Source organism: Phalacrocorax aristotelis, chromosome 8 (assembly GCF_949628215.1).
Source record: "Phalacrocorax aristotelis chromosome 8, bGulAri2.1, whole genome shotgun sequence".
NCBI lineage: Eukaryota > Metazoa > Chordata > Aves > Suliformes > Phalacrocoracidae > Phalacrocorax > Phalacrocorax aristotelis.
In genome coordinates, this window is record NC_134283.1 from 15,991,534 (window position 1) to 16,016,453 (window position 24,920).

Sequence of the window (24,920 nt, forward strand, 5' to 3'; positions counted from 1 at the left end):
TAAAAGAACCAGTCTTTGTAAGTCTTAAACTGGTGTTTTGTAGTTGTATCTTACTATACATTTGCCCTCCTGCCAGAAGGAACACCACCACACCATATTATTTACCCTTTTCCATAGGTGTTTATGCTGCAAGTTTCTCTCATGTCCGTTTATAGTTCAGGTTTATGTAAGGTAAGGAGAAAATACTTGAACATGTATTTCTAAAAATACCTGTATTCTTAAAAATTATCCCAATCTTTTACTCAGTAGGTGACTTCCAAACTTGCTTGTCTCTTCCTTGAGATTTACCAAAGCCCTGCCAGAGTCAATCTGGGATCTTTCTGTAGGAGGCATTCTCTTTTGTATGTGAAAGAGGGACTTCTTAGCACTTTCCTTGCTTACTTTCTGATAATTACCACCATCAAAAAAAAAAAAAGGTAACATTATGGATTTGTAAAGTACATTTTCCAATAAAGTGGAGATAGTAATGATGAACAGAGAAGGGAACAAACACTCACCAGGTTCAAAAGCAAGAAAATATGCAAATGAGTCACTTCTTTCTAGACTTGCACCAAGCAATACAGGAGGTACTGAATATCCCTCTCTTTTTCTCTCCTTACAACTGATGACTACTGGCAATTCTTGTTCCACATGCCAGTTTCCCAATAATGCTTAAATTTAGCTCTCAGAATCTTAATTTTTACAGAATAAAATATTGCTGCAATTTTCTACTTACAAAATAGCAAAACATGCCAGAATATTTAAGCATTTAATCAGTTGGAACAGGGTAATAATAGGCTCTGTTTCTGAAATTTTCTTAGAAGTGAACACTAGTGATACAAATAAAGTCAATTTCAACCTTTCATTCTATCTAATCTAATCTTCACTTTTATTTGATCGCTATTGCCATGGTATCTGAGAAACAACCAAAATAAAAAATAAGAATACTCTAGCATCTGCCCCTCTTCTGACCTTCCCAGCATTATGTTGCTTAATTAAATTTCTGAAGAGTTTTCTGGAAGGAGTGACAAGAGCCATACTGAGAGAAAGGCAAGTTGTGGAGGAAGTCTTGCACTTAGTTCATAGCGTAAATGTTGTTGTCACCTCCAAAGAGCTCCTACAAGGTTTGATTTTTCCAAGAAGTACAAAGTGTGTTCCTTAGACCCTCACTTCTTAAGAAACAACATTTTATTGCTACTCCTGTACTCTGTTTTATTCAGCTGAAGTGTGTAAAGAAATGCAGCATTTCCCTCCCCTGGTGTTGTTACCTGCATATTTAGTACAGAGCTTCCTGTATGACTGTCTCTTTGAATTCCTAAATTATGCTGTTTCTTATTTATTAACACTTACCTACACTAATTTGCAGCTTCAAGCTATAAGGGTTATTATGAAAGACTAGAAACAGTAAGGGCTCTCTACAGAAGACGATAAAATCTTTGTTCTTCATATAAGCTGATATATAAACACTTCTGCAAAAATCCTCTTCGGGCTCCATGATGTTCTAGTACTTCACATGTCACTTGAACATGTACTGAAAGTAGGTCAGGCTTTTGTAATCTCATTTTTTCAGATTTGGTTTGATCACAACAGAATTGCACAAGAGAGGGCCTCTGCAGGAGCAAGGCAAGTTTTAATGAAAAGACGTAGCATAGAGAACTTGGGCTTTGCCAGATGGTTTTACATAAAATGCTTTGTGCACAGGGACTTCGGGACTCCTGTGCTGCTGCACGAGTTGAACTCACTTGGTTTTGCTGAGGTTGGCATGTATTGGCAGTATTTGTAAGATATTTGGATGAAGTATTTGAACAGGGCATTGTTTGGGGCATCTTACTTATCTACATAGGAGGTTCTGATGATTCTGATGATTCCACATTCTTGAGCTTCAACAACGGTATTACACTTTTCCTCTCAAAATACCTTGGTTTTGGTTACACTAGCTATGCCAAGTTACCATCACAGGTCCCATTTCATAGATAAGAAAACCAATGCAACAAAACATGTTTTGTCTGCTACCACAAAATCTGTAAGAAGGCAGCTCTACTAAAAAATAAACAAATTGATAGATGGTTAACTTTAGGAAAGTGATGTCAGTTCTACAGAATAGACTTGCTTTTGGTTAAGATTAGCAAAAATTCAACAGCAGGGCCAATTAAAAATGTGTGAATTACAGCCTCTGCTGAGATAGAGAGGAAGGATTTGCTGGGTGATATCCTGACATGAATTGCCCTTCGTTCTGTTACCAGTGCAAACCTATGGACCTACATCTGGATATGCAGAACAAATTAATATAGTGTCTTGCAGCATCTCAAAAAATAATCAACCTTCTAGCTGTCTTGCAGAAGGCTGACACAATTCTTGTGTTACTGTTTTCAGATAAGAAAAGCAGACAGTGAAATCAAAAAGGAAGAAAAGCGAAGAGGTTTGGGTTGGTTTCTTTTGTTTCCTAATCAAAGATGACATCAGCCTAAGTTAAGCAGTTTGTTTAACTGGTGCTGGCGATTACGCTGGAATCACGCTGTGAATTACCTGAATGGAAATGTTTTCATTTCATGCTACTCCATACTTGCAGCAGCGTTATGAGACTATAATCTGTCAAGGCTAAACTCTGTTTTATTGCTTTCCTTTCACAATCAAATGATTTTATGTAGTAATTAAGGTCTTTTGCAAAAATCATAAACATTAGCATATTACTAATTTTAAAAGGAGTTGCTAAATAAATGCCTATCATGCAGTGCACATGTTCCACTGTGCACTTTGCTTATGTTGATATTGCTGTTTCCATTTTTATTTTAGCTGAGTGAGTGAAGTCTACCCAAAAACTCTCCTTCTAATCAGGTAGAGGGGAAAGGATATTTAGGCACATAAATGGCAAAATTGATTAAGGTATGCAGCAATCCACCTACAAACCCTCGTGATTTTACCGTGTGAATTTCCTGATCATTGTACGTATAAAAGCCTGCAGAGCTAACTAGCCATTCACATGCAGAGAAAACAAATTTTCATGTACAACCATTGTTGCATTTCTAGGGAATGTATTGCATCTGAAGCTTTGAGAAATGTGGCCCTTTAAGAAATAGTTTCAGATTTTAGGGTTTATGTTTTTAAAGCTAATTGGGGGATTTTGATGCCAAATTATCATTGAAATCAATTTCCTTCTTTTGAAAAAGCTCATCTTCAGCTACTATTGATTTTAATAGCTGAAATAAATAATCAGAGCAAAACAACTACTCAATAGTTTTCATGAGTTATGCCTCCTAACTTATGTTTTCTATAGAAATGGAACAGTATGGCTGTGACAGATCATGTGTTTGACTTGCTATAGCTAAAAATAATCTATCATCAAAACTGTATGTTACCCAAATTATAATATTTTACTAATTATTTTCTGGTGTAGATTAGCACTTTAAGATAAAGCTAATATCAAGACTGGAGTAATATTATTTCAAAGATCCCTGGTTACCTGATAACAGTCTGTGGCCTTGCTGACCTCTGTGATAAATAAGACTCCTAAACATCTTTTAATTTCATGTATTGAAAGGTAGCATCTCAAATAGCGTAAAATTATTAATAAATTCTTTCAGAAATGTCAAAAGTAACAGAATCCAAGTAAATTTTAGAATCAGTTGTGTTTTACTACTAAAGCTCTGCATAATAATGTGTAAGCTTAGGGAAAAGCTGTATGCATGTCCTTTGCTGGACAGACGTCAGATTGGACCTTGAGTTCTCCACTGTGATTATTTTGATTCCACAAAAAATAAAATGGTCCCAATTCTAATGTAATTCATTACATTAAATTCTTTTAATTCCTAAAAAAATAAAAAAGATTGTCAGTTTTTTAAGGAAGTTATAAATGTCTAATACAGATCTCAATGCTTATTGAAGATATTTCTTTTTAGTTATTCCTTTATGTCTAAAAGTATGCAGGTTTTATTAAATCCATATTACATGGCATGTCCTGCTGTGGCCTTACTTTGCCAAAGAAATGTAGCAAAACTGTGCTGTAATATCCTTTGTCTTCATTATAAGAATCTGCGTTACTACGTTCTTTCAAATGTAAGGCCATTTACCTTGACTCTCAACTACATTTAATCTCATTACTTTCACTGTCATTATAGCGACATCTTTATTCCACTTGAAAGACTTTAAATCTCTGGAGGGTGATATTACAGTAAGAGTAGAATATGCTTTATTGAATAGGGTACTGTGTAAATTCCAGATATGATCATGCCATCCATTTTTATGAGCCTGCTCACATGATTCTGGGTTAATGCAGCAATTGTGATTCTTCCAGTTAAATATGGGGATGGGAAATCAGACCATGAATAATAATCTTAAATATTTTGATACTGAAAGGACAAAAAAATATGTTTCAAAAGATCTTAATACAGATCTTGACTTAAAAAGGAACTTCTGTATTTTTCCTGCAAAAGACTGTACAAAATGAAAACATGTATAAATTCAAATGGTAATGTTAGAAATGAGAGTAAATTAATTCCAAGGCAGGAAATGACATCACCATAACATACCCTCAGCATAGAACTCAGTAATTCAGTGATCATATTGGGTTTTGTAATTTTAGTAATAAAATCTGCAGTGCTGAGTTGAATAAGCTTTACTCCTGGAAGAAAAATAAATCTAGTTTAGGTTACTTGTCAAGTGGTCAACATTAGAATGGAAATTTTCACGGACAAAATGCTTCAGAAAACTAAAAGCCAGAGAGGCAGGGTTGGGATTTTCAAGTCTTGTACAGCTCATGAACAACCCATGAGGTTGTTAAAGGTGTCCCAGATAATGCTGATAGGCATCAGGACTCTCAGCAAGGTGGTAGAACACAAGAAGCTACTGTCATCTTCCCTATCCACCCAGCTCTCTTAGGCTTATAAAGTACAGTTCTGAAAATATGCCTTTGTGTTGGGTTACCTCTTTCATATCCTATATTCTTGTAGGTGGTTGTATAGGATAGCAGGTCCGCGCAAAATTTCTTTGGAATCAGATAAACTACTTTCTTCATTACGTCCTCTAGAGAGTGAGATAAATAGCTATGTGAAATTAATGGGTCATAAGATCTTTGTAGAAAAAAATAGTAAAAATTTTTTAGTGCATCTCTGAATAAAGTATTCTTGAAGTTCTCAGCATGACCATGCTGATAAATGGACTTGTCCAATAACTGAAGGGCAAGTTATTGGTTCTTGCCTTTGGTCAGTGATAACGTCGTATGATCTTGTCATTTATTATGGTAGATTTTATTAGGTGTGTTATTATAGGATACCCATAAAATTTTATGTACTAGTAGAAAATAAAATTATAGTTTATCAGATTATTTCTCTGTCTCTGACTATCCCAGATGGGTGAAAACAGAGATTTGCAAGGTATAGAACTTCTTAATGAATACAGATCTAGAGGATGATAATGTTAAAGATAATTCTGTCTGCTCTTTAGCCTTTGAAGCTGCAGCATCCAGTGCTGATCCAGGGACTGACCCAAGGGACCAGTAACAGTAAAAACTCTTAGTTTCATTGAGGTGGCTACTAAAGATTAGATATTGCCTTGAGAATGGCTACAAAATGTAAAGAATGGGTATGTCTTAGGACAATACATGCAGAATATCTTTTTTTTTCAGGGGCAAGCTTTCTGCTATATTAGCTTAAGTAAATATTCATGTTGCTAATCGGTTCCGATAATTTAGGTAAATGGTGTTTTTCGAAGATGACTTAAAGTGCAAGATTAGTCATATGAACAGAAATAATTGCCTATGTAGCCATTTCAGTAACCTCTGCTATTCTCTCCTTTTTATCTCACTTTACAAAGCAACTTCATCAGGCCATAATAAATGTTACTCACACAGAGCCTGTAAGTCTTGCTTTAAAGGGGCATATAAATTATGAAAGGAGAGACAAGACATGCGGGAAATAGAAATCAGTGAGGTTATAGATACTTGCAGATTTTTATTCCAAACTGTTATTCAGTAAAAAGATTTCCCTTTCCCTCGTGCCACAGAACCATACTTCCGTGCTGTCTGTTCCTCGCTGATCCATGGCACAGTATCTTCATCATTTCTACTGAGCTTGGGAGACATAAGATCTGGCTGACACAGGGCTTCCTCACAAAAAGATTCATTGGTTTTTCCACTGAACAGAGTTCTCATTTCCTGAGGAACACAATCTAATTTCCACTTATACAATGGATGGGTCCCATAGTTCACAAAAATACATGGAGGGAAAAGGTGTCTTACAACCCTATCACTCCATCTTTGGTCTCTCAGAGTTCATCCCCACATGGGTTCAACAAAATGCCATTTGTATTTCCTTTTCATATGTAATTCCATACACGCATGTCTAGAAGTGACATTTGTCACAGGGTGCACGGTCAAATGTTTGTACAAGACTCTACTCCTGATGCAGTAATGGGACACTCTGGAATCTCCTCAGAATGATGGCTCCCTCTCCTATTTACTACACATTTGCTTGGTCCTGAATCACTGTTTTCAGTAATGTTTATGTGCATTACTATTAAATTTCATATTTGCTAGTTATTTCATTAAACAGCTTTGTTCCATAATCAAGCTAATGACATAATTGTTTTTCTCTTCTCTGATCATCTAGGAAAACAATTTCTTTTTCTTGTATTCCCACTTAGATATGTTCTGCTTTTGTCTAAAAATAAAGATATTTGATACCATGTCTTTTTCTTCTGTATTAGAATTAATCAGATCTAGTTTAATATTGGGAGGTACCAAGTAATCCCTGTTAAGAAAGTTCTGCTTTCTGGAAATGCTGCTTTCATCACTCTACCAACTATCAAATAGTAACAGGTTGACTGGTTTTGCCACTAGCATTCCATCATGCTGGGAAGTGTTCCTGCCACAAAAGAATCCAGTAAGGTCTATTGGTTTTGTAGTTCTAAAACTTGTAGAGCTAAATACAAACGGTTGATATAATTTGCGCTTTTGGGAAAAGAAAACTTTAAAACGCTGGTGTATAAACCTGTAGCAGAATCCTAGCAACAGTTAAACCTATGGAAAAAGCTTGACCTAACCTTATTTTTTCTCAGACTGCATGTGAATTTAATTATGTAGAAGTTGAAAAAGGAGACATGTTAGACATTCGTAGTAGTCATGCTTTGACCTACTCTGACTGTTTAAAGGATTCCCAAACTCATAATTTTGAAGGAGCATTTTTCTTTGAAAAAAATGAGGTAGATAAAACATTCTTCAGAGAAAATATTTGTAAAATTAGAATCTGAATTACTTGCTGACACACAGTTGATCTCACTCTTCTTCCCAATTGGATTTTAATTCAGCAATCTGAGAGATTTTGCAAAACTAATCATTTGCTTTGATCCTGTGAAGGCATTCTCCTTGAATAAAGACAAAATCAATAGGAGAAAACAATTGATGAGAGGAAGAAAAACCTTTTTCCTATTCTCTAAAAATGTAGCTGTCCATTGACAAATGGTTGCATATTCTACAACTGTCTTATAGCATATCTCAAGGAGAAAGATGCAGAAAAGACTTATGAGGGTCTCTTAGTGGAACATGTATCTGGTGTTGGGAATGATTCAAGCCCACTTTGTCCTTCACCTTGTCATCAATTTTCTTAACTTTGGCTAGCTGCTGGAAAACAGTTTTCTGTTTGTTATTGATATGTTCAAGTTAGTCAACACCATTAATCTGCATTCCAGATATCTGGAAAGTGTGTTCCCTACTACTAATACCATTCTTCCCATGTACTTGGAAACCTATGGTCTGGTGCATGTATGATCTTATCTGCCATTACTGCCTGATTTCTTTGATTATAACAACTGACTTAATCTTTACATTGTATAAGAAATGCTCGGGCTTTTGATAGAGGAAAAGCATTGTTTAATTCAGCTGACTACCTTGGGTTTAATCTGATCTAGATGATTTCCTAGAATTTCCACAGGCATATCTGTATCCACAGAGAACTCTGTTGTAATCAGTTTACAAGCTTTCAGTAAGGTTTCAGCAGACGTTTTAACCTTAACAATTGTAGTACTGGTATAGATTCAGGTAAACTTAAAGGTCTTCATTTTACTTTTGCCCACTCATTTGCTAGCAGCTTCTTCTTAGCACCTACAATCTGCTACTGCTGAAAGAGGGCATTGCATTTACAACAGCGCCAGTGTCAATGTAGCAGTTTTTTAATTGTTTCTTCATAGCTATTTAATTGTTTAATGCTGTATAATGTGGTCAGTTCAGTGTGCAGACATAACAGTAAGGGCTTTGTTGTTGACTTTTCTTCCAAACATACCAGTGAGTACTGATAACAGCATGTTTCCTCTGCCAAGCAGTAGATGTTCGGGGCCTACCAAACTCATTTCCCAGCAGAAGAAAAAACAGGAATATAGAAAGTATTTTTGCACTAAATGTGGTTAATAGACATGTGATCCTGGGATACAGGTGTTATTAAATAGAACTCTTCTACTTTCGGAATCAAAGCCAACGATAATGCTCAATATCCAGACAGGAATTGTCTCAAAAATTGAGACCAGGGATGAGACCAAGCTCTCCTGGCACTCCTGTGATTCCTTTCTAACCATCGCTACCTCAACAGTAAAAGCTCAATATTAAAGACCATATTGTTTTCAGAACTGGCACCTAAAGAAAAGAATTTAGAAAATTGCATCTAGAAGCATCTTTTGGGCACACCTACCAGAAGAATATATTTGCAGATAAGATTTTTTAAGCATTAAATGGAGCTAAACTTAGCTGAGAGGTTTTTTATGGAGGAAATACAGAATAGCACCTTAGCTATCATCTTCTATAAGGTATCCTCGTTCATTACAAAAACTTTTCAGTATCTTGAGCATCCTTGGGTAGTTAAGATACATCCGTTGGTATTTCTTTGGCAGATTTTTTCAGTTTTGTCTAAGGTTAATATGTAATTTAAGAATATCATCCAGAGATCTGCCCCAAGGCTTGACAGCTATGGGTGCCAGGGTATGTGGGATAGTATGGGAAAATGCCTAAGACGGTGGGCGCCCCCAGTGTTGTGGGACTTCACCCCTGAACAAGTGCAGAATCCTGAAAAATTGGTAGAATATTTGGCGGAAGTATGTTGTCACCCTGGCAATTCCAGAGAGATACGAAACACTGCAATGTACTGGGGCCTGGCCTATGCCTATTGAGCCCTGTTTAACACAATTCAGTACCCCCAAGGGGAAGAGGCGGCCTCTAGATCTAAAAAAACAAAGACAAGGAAAACAACAAGCACTGTGGCCAGTCAAACCCGCATGACAGACACTGCAGCTGAACCAGAGACTCAACCCGTGCCAATATCAGTCACCCCGTACACAAGAAGAAATCTTAGAACAGAAAGTCAACTCATTTAGAAAGAGATGATGGAAGAGCAGGGCCATCACGAGGAGAGGAAGAGGAAGACCTCATAAACGAGACAGACACCACTCAATCCCTATCCTTGAGTGAGTTGTGAGATATGCGAAAAGATTTTTGGCCATTGTCTAGGTGAGCACATTGTCACCTGGCTGCTCTGATGCTGGATTAATGGGGCCAGTAGCCTGGAATTAGAGGGTAAGGAAGCCAAAGAACTGGGAAGGGGACACTGACAAAGCAATTGGAAAAGGGACACAAGCCCTCAGCCTCCGGAGGTGACTCCTGTCCAGAGTGAAAGGAAGGTATCCCTTCAAGGAAGATGTTATACATAGCCCAGGAAAATGGACGACTATGGAGAAAGGTATCCAGTACCTGAGGAAATCAGCCATGCTTGAGGTGATTTATGGTGACCTGGATGATGAACAGTCATCCAAAGATCCAGATGAAGCCCAGTGGACGCAACCCATGTGGTGGAACTTTGTACGGAGCACACCATCATCGCATGCAAACTCATTGGCAGTAATGTCCTGGGAAGAGGAAGAGGCACCAATGGCGGGGGACATGATTGATAAACTCTGGGGTTATGAATCAAATCTCTCTTATTCCCTCATCTTGGCTGTGGAGAAACTATCCCAGGAGGTCCAGCAACTCAAAAAAGACACATCCTACCCCCCACCAGTATGGACCAGTATCTCAGCTATCAGGAGATCCTCAAGAGAGAGGATACACAGCACGAGCTACTGTATGGTTTTACCTGTGTGACCATGGAGAGGACATGAGGAAGTGTGATGGAAAATTTACCTTGACCCTAGAGGCATGGGTACATGAGTTGCAAGGAAAAACAATCACTCAGGGGGTTCTTTCAGGAAAGTTGCTGCCCCAGTTTCCAGTAAGCAATTCTCCAGACAGAGGAGCAGAAGTGCTGATTTTCTGTCTGATCTTAGTAGGGACACTTTTGATTCACATTTACAAGAAGTGAGTAGCAAATGCTGTGATCAGGAATAGAGGGGCCCTTCATCCAGCCAGGTGGAGGAAAGGGATAACTGGGCTTACTGGACTGTGTGGATCCGATGGCCTGACACATCTGACCCACAGGAGTATAAAGCTTTAGTGGACACCGGCGCACAGTGCACCTTAATGCCATCAAACTATATAGGGGCAGAACCCATCAGCATTGCTGGAGTGACAGGGGGATCCCAAGAGCTAACTGTATTGGAGGCCGAAGTGAGCCTAACCAGGAATGAGTGGCAAAAGCACCCCATAGTGACTGGCCCCGAGGCTCCATGCATCCTTGGCATAGACTACCTCAGGAGAGGGTATTTCAAGGACCCAAAAGTGTACAGGTGGGCTTTTGGTGTAGCTGCCTTGGAGACGGAGGAAATTAAACAGGTGTCTTCCTCGCCTGGCCTCTCAAAGGACCCTTCTGTTGTGGGGTTGCTGAAGGTCAAAGAACAACAGGTGCCAATTGCCACCACAACGGTGCATCGGTGGCAATATCACACCAACCGAGATTCTCTGATTCTCATCCATGGGCTAATTTTTGACTGGAGAACCAAGGAATGATCAGTAAGATCTGCTCACCCTTTAACAGTCCCATATGGCCAGTACGGAAGTCTAATGGAGAGTGGAAGCTAACAGTAGACTATTGTGGCCTGAATGAAGTCACTCCACCATTGAGTGCTGCCATGCTGGACATGCTAGAACATCAATATGAACTGGAGGCAAAGGCAGCCAAGTGGTATGCCACAATTGATATTGCTAATGTGTTTTTTCTCAATCCCTCTGGCAGCCGAGTGCAGGCCACAGTTTGCTTTTACTTGGAGGGGTGTCCAGTGCACCTGGAATCAACTGCCCCAGGGGTGGAAACACAGTCCTACCATTTGCCATGGACTGATTCAGACTGTACTGGAACAGGATGGAGCTCTGGAACACCTTCAGTACATTGATTACATCATCATGTGGAGCAATACAGCAGAAGTAGTTTTTGGGAAGGGAAGGAAATAGTTCAAATCCTTCTGAAATCTGGTTTTGCCATAAAACAAAGTAAGGTCAAGGGACCCACACAAGAGATCCAGTTCTTAGGAATCAAATGGCAAGATGGATGTTGTCAGATCCCCATGGATGTGATCAACAAAATAGCAGCCATGTCTCCACCAACTAGCAAAATGGAAACAAGCTTTTTTAGGTGTTTGGGGTTTTTGGAGAATGCATATTCCAAATTACAGTCTGATCATAAGCCCTCTCTATCAAGTGACCTGGAAAAAGAATGACAAGCTGTTGAACAGATTAAGCAGGAGATAGCTCATGCAGTAGGCCTTGGGCCAGTCTGGGCAGGACAAGATGTAAAAAATGTGCTCTACACCGCAGCCAGGGAGAATGGCCCTACCTGGAGCCTCTGGCAGAAAGCATGAGGGAAGACCTGAGGTCGACCCCTAGGGTTTTGGAGTTGGGGCTGCAGAGGGTCCGAAGCCCGCTATACTCCAACTGAAAAAGAGATATTGGCAGCATATGAAGGGGTTCAAGCTGCTTCAGAAGCGGTTGGTACTGAAGCATAGATGCTCCTGGCACCCTGACTGCCAGTGCTGGGCTGGATGTTCAAAGGTAACATCCCCTCTACACACCATGCAACTGATGCTACATGGAGTAAATGGGTTGCACTGATCACCCAGCGGGCTTGAGTAGGAAACCCCAGTCGCCCAGGAATCTTGGAATTGATTATGGACTGGCCAGAAGGCAAAGATTTCTCAATAATACCAGAGGAGGAGGTGACACGTGCTGAAGAAGCCCCACTGTATAACAAACTGCCAGAAGATGAGAAGCAATACGCCCTGTTCACTGATGGGTCCTGTCGCCTTGTGGGAAAGCACCGGAGATGGAAGGCTGCTGTATGGAGTCCTACATGACAAGTAGCAGAAACTGCTGAAGGAGAAGGTGAATCGAGCCAGTTTGCAGAGGTAAAGGCCATCCAGCTGGCCTTAGACATTGCTGAACGGGAAAAGTGGCCAGTGCTCTATCTTCATACTGACTCCTGGGTGGTGGCAAATGCCCTGGCGGGGTGGTTACAGCAATGGAAACAGCAATTGGCAGTGCAGAGGCAAACCCATCTGGGCTGTCACATTGTGGCAAGATATTGCTGCCTGGGTAGAGAACCTGGTTGTAAAGGTACGGCATGTGGATGCTCACGTCCCCAAGAGTTGGGCCACGGAAGAACATCGGAAGAACCAGCAGGTAGATCAGGCTGCCAAGATTGAAGTGGCTGAGGTGGATCTGGACTGGCAACATAAGGGTGAATTATTTCTAGCTCGATGGGCCCATGACACCTCAGGCCTTCAAGGAAGAGACGCAACATACAGATGGGCTCGTGATCGAGCAGTGGACTTGACCATGGACACTGTTGCATGAGTGACACTATTGCACCTATGCTTTGCCAGGTGCTCAAGAAGCTGAGAGGGGAAGGAGCACAGCCAAGATTGCTGATCTAAACTGACCAAAGGGTTATTCCATATCATATGACATCATGCCCAGTACATTAACTGGAGGGAGTTGGCTGGGGGAAGCAGTGACTGCAGCTCAGGGACCAGTGGCATTGGTCAGCAGGTGGTGAGCGGTTGTATCGCTTGTTTGGTTTTTTCCCTCCTGAGGTTTCACCTCTATCTTTCTCTTTCATTATTTTCCTTTTCATTATATTATTATTATTATTGCTATTACTATTATTACTGTTTTATTTTAATTATTAAACTGTTCTTATCTCAACCCATGAGTTTTCTTACTTTGGCCCTTCCAATTCTCTCCTCCATCCCACAGGGGTGGGGGGAGTGAGCAAGCGGCTATGTGGTGTTTAGTTGCTGACTGGGGCTAAACCACAACATTTATTAACCTCTTATTGACACTTAACAGAGTGGTTGACAGCATGCATCACTTTCTAGACTCAGCCTTAGCAAGAATGTTAAATTTGCAAGGAAAAAGCTTCACTAGAGCGAGTAATCAACAAAACACAGAAACTGTAAATTTTTTTAAATGCCTTTGTTTCATCAGATTGGTAGTTTTCATTCCCATGTGATTTAGTATTGTTATAGTTTCCATAATATGTGATGCATTTTTACACAGTATCTTCATTAGGTATCTTTCTTGCTTTCTTTGCCTTACCTGCCATTTTTTCTCTGCTCAGATCTGTACAGAACTATCTTCACTCCTCTAGCTTGTGGCTGTTGACTTTTCAAGCCAAACTCCTGCCCTTTCTGCTATATCTTCCCACTACTCCAGAAAGTTGCCTCTGCTGATTGTGCAGAATGGGTCCAGGAGGAAGCATAATAGTCAAAGTCTCAGCAACAATATGGGGTGCTATGGCTTGTATGTAAGCCAGGTAGTAGCAAGTGTGAGCCAGGACATTGCAAGGTTTTACTGGTTTGTGTTGAATCCTGGGTTTAAGAGAAGCCTATAGAAAATGAAGATACACTGCATGTCACTCAGGAAGAACTTAGAAGGTAGTCCAGTGAAGCTTTTACTGACCTAATCCCTCACAGTATATCCTAAAGGCAAACAGATGTGTAACTATTTGAGACTGCCTTAAAGGATGCAATACCAGTCCTTATATTCCTAATCATCTGACAAGCTGCAAAAGCATCTTCAATTTTTTTCACCAGAAATCTCTACCTAAGAGAAAACACGTGGCTAAAACTCTCAGTCCTCCAGATATATGTTCTTCCTTGTTTCTTCTCAAAATAGAACAAAAGGATTAATTTCTTCAATTCTGTAGATAAAAGAAATTACAAGATTTTTTAAAAAAATGTTTCCCTTATTTTTTGTTCCTACCAGAATCTTACTATTCACACGAAAACTGCAGATGGTTTTGCTTTCACTGTTATTTCTTGTACGAGTCACATGCTTCTTTTAATTACAACCTGGTTCCCTACTGAGGCCTTTGCAAGTGTTACACAAAGCAACATTTTAGCCACTACATTTATACTGAGACAAAAGTTAATCTTCTATGTCAGAGGTTTACTGTACCGGATTTATTAACACCTTCACAGTCTTCATCAGTACTTTAAAATTCTTCAGGTCAAATTCATCTGAAGTGGAGTCAAGCATAATAAATTCTCAGACTGCTGTCTAATTCTGTGACAGCTGACAAATTCTGTTGTATAACATGAAGCTACAGAGAGATGTAACTGCAAAAGAAAAAAGTACCAGTTGTAAATACTGATGGGCACGATAAATATCCATTAACAATGAATAATGAATAATAAAGTATAGAGTACATAGGAAGGATCCCAAGAACCAGGAGTCAAATCAGGAAAAAGATTGTGCTTTGTGTTGTGCAGTCAAGGCTAAATCTGTAATTTTCAGTGAAAGTGCTCCAAATGATTACCTCTTTGTTTCAGAATGTAGCTTCCTTTTATGTTGTATTTCATTAGTTTTTGGTTCTATAGGAGCAAAACACCCACTAGATTAATTCATTCACATGCACTTTCCTAAGTGAGTCACGAACTATTCCTGTATGCGCTGAGACTTGTCTGTTTCAAGAGCAGGGTGCAGAGGCACATGAGTCTTCTATTTGTTGCTGTAGTGAGCAATAAATTGGCGAGAGCAAATGTAATATTAGCCTCCTTTAATTGCAGTCTCTTCATTGTCTGCTCTACTCTACCTGTTCAGTTGCACAGTCTCTGGGTGCTGTTTCCAGTATGATCACAAATAAATGGCTGTGCAGTTCATTTTCAGGCATCAGTGATGAATTTTCATCAGCCTTAAGTAATGCTTAAAGAAGAATTTGGCTGTTTCAAAATATTAAAGCAAATACTTAAATTGGTTCATAGCTGTTGTTTCCGTATAGACTCTTTCAGGCACTGATAAGAGGTTAGATTCAGACTACAGATAACTTACAAGATAGCATACCATTTAAGCATATTACCAAATCCAGAATTGATCAGAGAAGACAATGGAGAAGGCACAGATGAAAACGCAAATGGGAATCTAGGAGTCTGATGAATAGGAAAATGAGTGACTTGGCAGGTGGCACTCTACTGATACCCAGATGAAGTTAGAGAATACTTTGTGACCTAAAGTGGTGAATATTTGACGAAATGCAAATTTAAGGTGCTGAAAGCTGCATTAGGTTGGGAATTCCTTGAGTTTTTAACATATTCAAAACCAGGTGCTGTGTGTAGACAACTCATCACAATAATCAACACTTAAACCTCGATCAGATGGCTATGTAGTGCAACTCTGCCTGAATTAATTCATCCTGTAGCCATACTTACTTCATCTTTCTATTGTATAGTGCTGCTATACAAAATTAAATCTCTGGTGTATTGTGTCTAGAAGACAGGATAATTTATTTGTGACTGAAGTAATATAGTACCATCGTGGCTAATTTTTGTGGGAGTTCATGAAGTAAAATCTCAGAATCAGATTTGTCAGAGCCATGACTTTCTGAAAACGCTGTTTGCAAATGTAAGGTGTAGAATTACTGTGGAAAGTGATACACACGTGAAATTAATTGCTGTGTAGCAAAGCCTTTTTTATTCTACTTGGCTGATCTTTAAACAAAACTTAGCATTTCAAAAACACTTACTGAAACCGTTAGCTTTCTTCCAGGGCATTCCAGTTCAATAACTTTAATGAAAAGAAGTCATATCTTCACATTAAAATTCTAACAAGGAAAATATTTTCTAGTCATCTCTGATTCCAGAAGTTTGTTTTTTTAACTGAGTTGTATTGCTTTACAGGAACAAGTATCCATCATTCATATACAGTATCCTAACCTAAAAAAGACCCGATTTATATCTATTTCCAGAGGTCTCCTTGTGTGGGGTTATTAGTGAGAGATGACTGGAAAACAGGTTCTATTGTGTTATACGGCATGTTTTTTAAAGCCACAAAATAGCACAAGATTTCCTTTTGCATAAGCATTACTGATTGTTATTGTCTCTGTGGGTAGTTACTCTTGCAGTATTCATTTAACTGCTTAATACTTCAAGTTACACCGACCTGGTGCACATTACACAGTTGGCAGAGGGGGCTCCCGCAGCACACATGAGGGGTTAATTGACTTTTATTGAAGCAGTTTATAGCTTGCTCTTTTCTTCATCCTTTAGCACTACTGATCCACTGTAAACCAAGACCTGTTGGGACAATATTTTAAAAGATGTTTAGTTTTCCACTAACATATATTTTGTGTTGGGTTTTTTTTCCTCCAAGATACTCTAGTGATAAAAAGGATAAGGTTGTTGTTATTGCATCTCCTCTTCTTAAGGTGAACATATTAAATTCTCCTGCCCATTAAAGGGCATATGTTGCTTTTTTTTTTCATAGAAATTTACATACACTTAAGTTTATGGAACAGAAATTGCAGTAATTCGGTAGGAAGCTACATTTGCTTAGCCTAGATAATGTACTGTAAGAAGATCTGAGGGGAGAAGAAATACCCTTTTAAGTTATATTTAAAATATCAAATCTTATTTCAGTTAATTCTAATGGTTTGCTACTGGTAATATTTTACCATTATCACTGTTCAGTGTGTTTGAGATCTATTAAAGATTTAGATGAAAGTTTTATGGAATACACTTTTTTTTAGAATTCAGAGGACTTTCTGGATTATTATTCATAACATCTGCCACTTACAGAAAAAAGCCTTAAAATGCTCCTTTAATATGTATTTAATGCTCATGATACAATTTTATATTAAATTAGTTTTGTTTTATTTTAGCAGTTGTGTTTGTGTAGCTGTGGGAAAGATCTGTTTGCTCTATAAACCCTTAGGTCTGAGGCTTATAGCTTGGCTATTAAAACTTCCATTATGAGGAAACTTGATATTTCTCAGCTTATAACATATATATGTTTTTTGTGAAGATGGAAGGCTGAAAAAAATACTAAATAGTCATTTTAATATTAATGAATGTTTAATGCATTCAGTTATTGCTAACTTACTACTGTTAGTTACTGTTAGTTACTGTTAGAACTATATTACTACACTTAATCCACATAAAAAAGATTAAGTAAAGGAGTAGCATAGATCCTTTCTGTTTTCCTGCTCTATGTTTTATAAAATCATTTTCTTAAGAAACAAAACTTTGCTAGAATTTAAGATAGCCACAAAGAGATCTTGGAAGGCGTTCTAAAGGCAGACAAATCAAGCTTAAGTCCTTTTTTATTTTAACCGCAGGAGACTCCCATTGTTTGGTTTTGTGCTTGACATTGAATTGGGCAGCTGTGTCCACATAAGGTGCAACAGGGAGGATTTGCATGCTGGCTTGCTGAAGTGACAGAATTGTGCAAAATAACTACAGTGGTCTGGCAGGCTTAGGGAAGCAGGTGAATCTGAGATACCTATCTCCAAAATTACAGTGTTGAAAATGTCTGCTTGACTGCTGCCTAAGCTAGGAGGCATTACATATATCCCCCCATATTATTATTCACCAGTCTTCTTTTCTGGTCATCTTGACACGCCTAGAATTGCCCTGCTCTCGATGGATATGGGTGGTATAGCCTTAAACTCTGGGCAAATTTGGGATCCAGAAATTGTATGTGTGTGTTTGTGAATATGATGTATGTTGAATAGGAGAATTTGTAATGCATATTGGGAGGTAAAAATTTACATACAAGAGAAGATGTTGATACTGATTTTTACTGAATACAGACAACACTGTTCTTCATTTAGAAGGTTTAGAAAGCCCTTTCTCCCCTTGTATTGTTACCTTTCTTCACCTGCATTTCCAAATGCTGTTAATATTGGACAAGTATTATAGAATATGACAGCAATATCACATTAATCAGCAAGGGGGTCCTTTTTTCAGAAATGCTTTTTCATCAGGAAAAAGACTGGTCAAATGGAAGTGTCTAAGAAATCACAAAAGTTACATTGGGGAACATTTCCAAAAAGGATAAAATTTTTGCTAAGTCAAGTGAAGAGACCAGAACAGTCAGCGGCCTGATAATAGAGCATTTACCTAAGAACATTTGGAAGAATTATTAGAATCTGGCCCTGAAGACCATAAGGATGTGCCTGAACAAAGAGGAAGTAGCTATTTTGAGGTGATGTCTTCTTTCTCAAAAGTATGAATTACAAGAAGATAACTGAGAACAGTCAATAGGGACATGACAATGATAAATTATGTTGGATCAGCCTGAAACTACTCATCAAAAAGGCAATGGTGGAGAAGGGAAGGGTAGAGAATGTAATACACCTTGATTCAAGAATGACTCTTCACACTGTCTTCCACAGTATTCTCATTTGGAAACTAAGGAAGTTTGGACTGGATGACTGGAGTGTTAAGGAAGCTGAAAATTGGCTGACTACCAGGCTCAAAGGGTCAACCAGTGCTTTGATGTCAGAGTATGCAGGGGTACCTACTGAGGCTGTTTATGTTAAATATCTTTGTCAGTGATCTGGATGATGCAAGTGAATACACAGGTGACCAAACTGCAGATGATACTAAGCTGGGGTGGGGCATGACAAAGATAGAGCATCAGTGCAGAGGGACCTGGAAAAACTTCAGAATTTGGCCAACATAGACCTGGTAAAGGTGAACAGAGTGAAGCGCAAATTTTATACTGAAATGGAAAAACCCTGTGCCTTCGTACAGACCAGGAACCCACTGGCTAAGAAACAGCCCTGCTGGAAAGGACTTGGAGTTACAGGGGATGTAAGACTGAACGTGAGCTGCCAGTGCCCTCTTATAATGAATAAGACAAATCACAAACTGAGCTACATTTCTGGTGAGGCTGCATCTCAAACACTGCATCTAGTTTCAGGCCCTCCAGGCCAAGAGGGAAATTGTCAAACTGTAGTGGATCCCTCAGAGGGTTGTCAAGATCATTAGGGACCTAGAGCAGCAGCCCTGAGGTTGAGGGAGATGCACTTGCTTAATATGGCAAAGATGCTAATAGCCGCCTGCAGCTACTTGAAGAGGAATTGCAAAGATGATGGAGTCAATGCTTTCTCAACAGGTGACATAAAAAGGGGCAATCGCCATGAATTGTGGTTTGGGATGTTTGAATGTAGCCTTTCTGTCAACTCATATATAGGTTGTGAGTGTGCTTTTCATACTCACACATCTCACAACCATTTCTTTTAATATCTTTAACAGTTCAACCAATTTTGCTTTTAACACAGAATGAGTTTAAACCAGGTAAAAATTTCCAGTCAGTTACTCACTCCCTCAGCTATCTCCTGTCATGTCACTCTATTTAAGTCTCTTATGGGAGTATTCAGATTTCCTATTTTGCACAGTGGAATGAATTAAAGGTAAAATATCAACTTGGAATTCTCGAGGAAAGGCATTTCATTCAGCTTTCATAACTCGGGTTTTAAGCAGATTCAAAGACAGTTTTAGTATATGGATTAATAGCACATGCAGAGGATCTGCATTGGCCCAGTAGACACTAACAGCTTTGTCTCAGGCGTTTAAGTCTGTTGGGTTAATGATTAACTGATTAAAAATTCTCAGTAATTTTTTACGTAATAGACTATCATATTCTATCAAGTAAACCATACAAGACTATTTAAAATTGTAATTCAGATTAAGAAGAACTATTTTTCCTATAATATAGTAGTTATGTGGAAAATAAAGCACTAATAGAATTGCCAGAATAATTTACCGTTGCATGACATGAAAGTGGCTTAAATCTCTGCTGGCAGATGAGCACACAGAGTAATGGTTCAAAGTGATCATTACTACTTAATCATGACATGTTCTTCTGGAAGAGGTAGTTATAATTCTCAAAAATGACGCATTTATATTTCCTCAACTCTTTCTCTTCTTCCTCTTTATGGCATATATCAAGTGACAGGGTTCATACTGAAATGAAAATTTTTCAAATTGGTTAGTGAATTAGTGAAAAATGACCATGAAATAGTTGTTCAAACTTTACTCAAATAATGAAAAGCATTTCAAATATTAGTTATCACTGTTATCATCACTGTTATCATCACTGACTTGAAAATCAATAGCAAGTAACAGAATTCTTGGTTTTACTCCAATTGTTTATGCTTTATTTATATATTTACAGATGCAGTCAGGTAGCATCACCAACATGGTGATGGTTCCATATCCTATTTCTCATATCACAGAATCACAGAATGGTAGGGGTTGGACGGGACCTCTGGAGATCATCTTGTCTAACCCCCCTGCTTGAGCAGGCACACCTAGAGCAGGGGGCACAGGAACGCATCCAGGTGGGTTTTGAATGTTTCCAGGGAAGAAGACTCCACAACCTCCCTGGGCAGCCTGTTCCACTGCTCTGTCACCCTCACAGTAAAGAAGTTTTTTCTCATATTGAGGTGGAACTTTCTATGTTCCAACTTGTGCCCATTGTCCCTTGCCCTGTCATTGGGCACTAATGAAAAGAATCTAGTCCCATCGTCCTGACACCCACCCTTTAGATGTTTATAGGTATTTATGGCATCCCCCCTCAGTCTTCTCTTTTCCAGGCTAAACAAACCCAAGTCTGTCAGCCTTTCCTCATAAGAGAGATGCTCCAATCCCCTGATCAACTTGGTAGCTCTCCACTGGACTTGCCCAAGGAGTTCCACATCCTTCTTAAACTGGGGGGCCCAAAACTGGACACAGTACTCCAAATGTGGTCTCACTAGGGCTGAGTAGAGGGGGAGGATAACCTCTCTTGATCTGCTGGCCACATTCCTTTTAATGCACCCCAGGATACCGTTGGCCTTCTTGGCTGCAAGGGCACATTGTTGGCTCGTGGTCAGCTTGTTGTCCACCAGCACTCCCAGGTCCTTCTCAACAGAGCCACTTTCCAGTAGTTCAGCCCCAGCCTGTACTGATGCATGGGGTTGTTCCTCCCCGGGGCAGGACCTTGCACTTTCTCTTGTTGAATTTCATGAGGTTCCCCTCGGCCCAGCCCTCCAGCCTGTCCAGGTCTCGTTGGATGGCAGCACAGCCTTCTGGTGTACCGGCCACAACTCAGAGTTTTGTATCATCTGCAAACTTGCTGAGGTTACACTCTGTTCCTTTTTCCAGGTCATTGATGAATATGTTTAACAGGACTGGAACCAGCACAGAGCCCTGGGGAACACCACTAATGACAGGCCTCCATCCAGACTCTGCCCCATTGATCACGACCCTCTGAGTTCCATTGTTGAGCCAGTATCAATCCACCTCATCATCATGTTTTGTTATGTTACATTACATTTGCATTATTTTCTTTTTGTGGCATACTGTGGAACAAAATTTAATTGTTGCTATTTTCAGTTTACCAAATTAACCTTCTTCAGCAAGAACACCTGCAGAAGGAGTCCCTGGAAATTACAAGCAAAATTTTTATAAAAGTACATTAATACATCTGTGCCTTTTAATATATGAGAGGTAGTTTGAAAGAGTCAATAATAATCCATAAATGATTAACAATTATGAACAAGATTTAAAAATTAGTAGTATTTTGGATGCCAGCTGATTCATGCCCAAGAGGCATTGGAAAAACAAGTTCCTTCTATGTGTCCTGAGTATATGCCTACTATATTATGCCTAATAATAAAATAAATTAATTTGGTTCTTGATATTGATTAGTAAAGGCAGTTTGCAAGAAAATTGTTGAATTGATGAACTACTCAATATTTTGGTTTTAATGGTCATTGTCTTTTGTTAAAAGGAGGGGGATCATAGTTAATGACAACTTGCAAAGTAACTTTTGCCATGGGATTCTCTTTCAATGCATTCATCATTTTATGACAGTGACCGTTTTAAAATCTGTGCCTTGTGACTAGTCTTCCTCGTTGTAACAGGACTGAACCATTTCAGACATTCTGATTTCACAGCCACACAGGGTTTAAAATATAAATTTATCCTGTATATCGATAAGATTAGAGAGAATATATGTCAAATATATATTTGTAGGATCAGATTGCTTCTTAATGTTTCAGCAAAGGTTTCTGGTTTTTCTGTCTCATATTGAGCTTCCTTTTCCTTGTTTTCATTGTGTTTTCTTTCTCCCTTTTGAAGTGTCCTTGACTGACACACACTCTGCACTGCAGCCTCCCTGACTTCTGGTCAGGGAGGGATGACTTTGCTTCATTCTGCCATGCCTGTTATGTGGCCATTTGTTAGCTAATGTCAAAGATCCACTGTGGTACTTTAAGTCAAGCTGTAAGAAATAATGTCCATGTCTCTTTTGATACTGTCAAACGCATGAAAAATGCCTGCCTTCTGGGATCATTACAGCAATTATAGCATTATAACATCTTCCTTCAGATCAAGAGTCCAATATCAAATATGTGTCTGTAAATTCTTCAATGAAGTATTTTTAACGTGGCTCTAAACATGAGTTTTCTGCATACTATGCCTTGCTTATCTTTGCCCATAAAAACCCAGTTTATGTGTTGAAGGTATAGAAGCTCTACAAAATGTTCTGTTCTTGCTCTTGGGATTATAAATTATAATTTATCAACTGAAATACTGTTGTTTACCGCTATAAAAATAAAAAATTCGGTCAAAAGCTAGACGTTACATTCAAAAGAGGAGCTCTACTAGCTTTGAGATATCAGAGACCAGGCCAGGCAGTCTAAAAAGCTTTTGAGTTTTGCCCCAAGTGAGTATTTATTGAAATAGCTTGAAAAATATATGTTGACTTTAGGTTTTTTAGGATCATGCTCTCACTGACAAATTTTTTATCCGGTACTGCAGCTGTAGGTAGTCAATTAAAGGCAGTAGTAACTGCAAAAATCTAGAGCAGCCATGCTTAACAAATCAAGAAACATCCATTTTGTGTCATAAGAGAGTGGCAGTGCAAATAAAATGGGTGGATATTTGCTCCACAAACAGTGACGCTAATTAAAGGACTAGCAGAGATCACGTGCTGATTTCACATTTCTAGAAAATAGTGGGAGTTGCATTTGAGAGGATACGAGGTGTTATTTTAAAGTCTGTATGCAGGATGAAAACAGTGAATGTAATGTTTTTAATTCATACAGATGCTTTTTATAGCTTGTCATATGGTAAAGTTAGATTTAATTTAATCAATCCAAGATCTAGAAAAAATTATTTTGTTCTTTTATAAAAACTACAGAGAAAAATACATAGAATTGTAGAACAGAGAAAGACAATTGCTGAGGGCAAAATCAATGAGACTATGCACAAGGGAGAGAGGGATACTCAGCATGAGTTAAGGGTTAGTAGAAATAAGCCTTTAGTGTGAAATTCAATCCTGTGCTAAGTACCAACACAGACATATCACACGAACCAATTAAGGACCATTCAAGACTCATGTACTTTTTCATTAAGTGCCTCTTAAATGTAAAACTTGACTAAGTCCCATCAGTCAAATATTCACTTAAATGTGACCAATAAAGGTAGTAGAAAAGCTTTTCCTTTAAATTACCTTTTCTTTTGACCAGGAAAAATCTTGCTGAGATGCTTAAAAACAGCCTATAGTAACAGGAGGTTAAAAAGGTAGTCTGTGCTTTTACAAGTCCCTAGCTCATTGATAATTAAGAAATGCACTGAATTTTGCTCTGCAAGGCTGCAGTTCCTCATAGAACAGCTTGTGAATTAGTAAGAAAGAGTACTAATTGTTTGCTTGATCATTAATTAGCCATCCTGCCTTTCTGTATCATCATTTAACTCCATTAAGCTTAATGTTTATACATATACCATGTTAATGATCTCACATAGATAGCAGCAGAATACACAGTGATTAGTGAAGCAATAATCACATAAAACATTATCAATTTCATCAGTATTAATTTTAATTGCATCAATTTGCAGCATTATCATAGAAACTGGATCACACTTGTAGATGTATTTTTAGATATCATAAATTATTACCAGATAAAATTATTTCCAGGGGACTAAACCCCCATGAAAATAACACTGTGTCTTTGTGGGGTATTCTCTAACAACAAACCCCCACAAAACAACAACAAAAAACCAGACGAGTGGCTGAGTTTCTAGTGAGATCAGTATAATATCTAAAAGTCTTGAAGCTCTCATTTGAGTTCTTCTATCATAACATCATGATGATATGACAGCAATCCTTTTCAAAAGCTGTGCCTCTCTTTTCTGTAAGAGTTCTTCCAAATTTTGATCAAGACAATGGAAATACAGAATATCTATGAAAGCTCCTAAAAAGGCATCAAAGCTAGTGAGATGTACAGTAGTAAGATTTACGTATAAAGCACTTCAAAGACTATAAGGATTCAGAAGGTATAAATTGATGCTCCTTTGGATCAGTTATCAGTTCATACCACTGCTATTCTCATCCTAGAGCAGTTTTGTTTGGGTAGAGTAGTAAGTGTTGGGAACACAATGCAGTATTCAGAATAGTGATGCAGGCATTTTCTTCATTGCACACCTTGGTGAATCATGAAATTAAGGGCCAGTGCATTTAGAATATATAAAAGAAAATATTTTATGCAGAAAATAGCCCATGGATTTTGTAATGGCAAAAAGATGATAACATGTCTGTATGTAATGAGGCTGGGTAATTTATGTTTGCTAATACTATTTGTAGCTGTGATAATAGACAATCACACCTCATGTGTCAGAGAAATATGATGAAAAGGGAACACTTTCTTTTTCTTACTGTCATTTCATAGTCGGTTAGATGTTTTATGGGGATATAAAGTAGAGGCATAATG

At 38.5% G+C, this 24,920-nt stretch overlaps 1 long non-coding RNA gene across 3 annotated transcripts in view; it reads left to right on the forward strand.

Moving 5' to 3' along the window:
* The window catches only part of LOC142061040 (uncharacterized), a 288,092-nt gene that overhangs the window by 222,244 nt on the left and 40,928 nt on the right, over positions 1–24,920 (forward strand). Inside the window, exon 4 of one of the 3 annotated variants that reach the window (XR_012662025.1) lies at positions 20,339–20,511. The exons of the other annotated variants lie outside the window; for them this stretch is intronic. This is a non-coding gene — a long non-coding RNA (uncharacterized LOC142061040). Of the gene's footprint in view, positions 1–20,338; positions 20,512–24,920 lie in introns of those variants that run through there. 3 annotated transcript variants of the gene reach the window in all.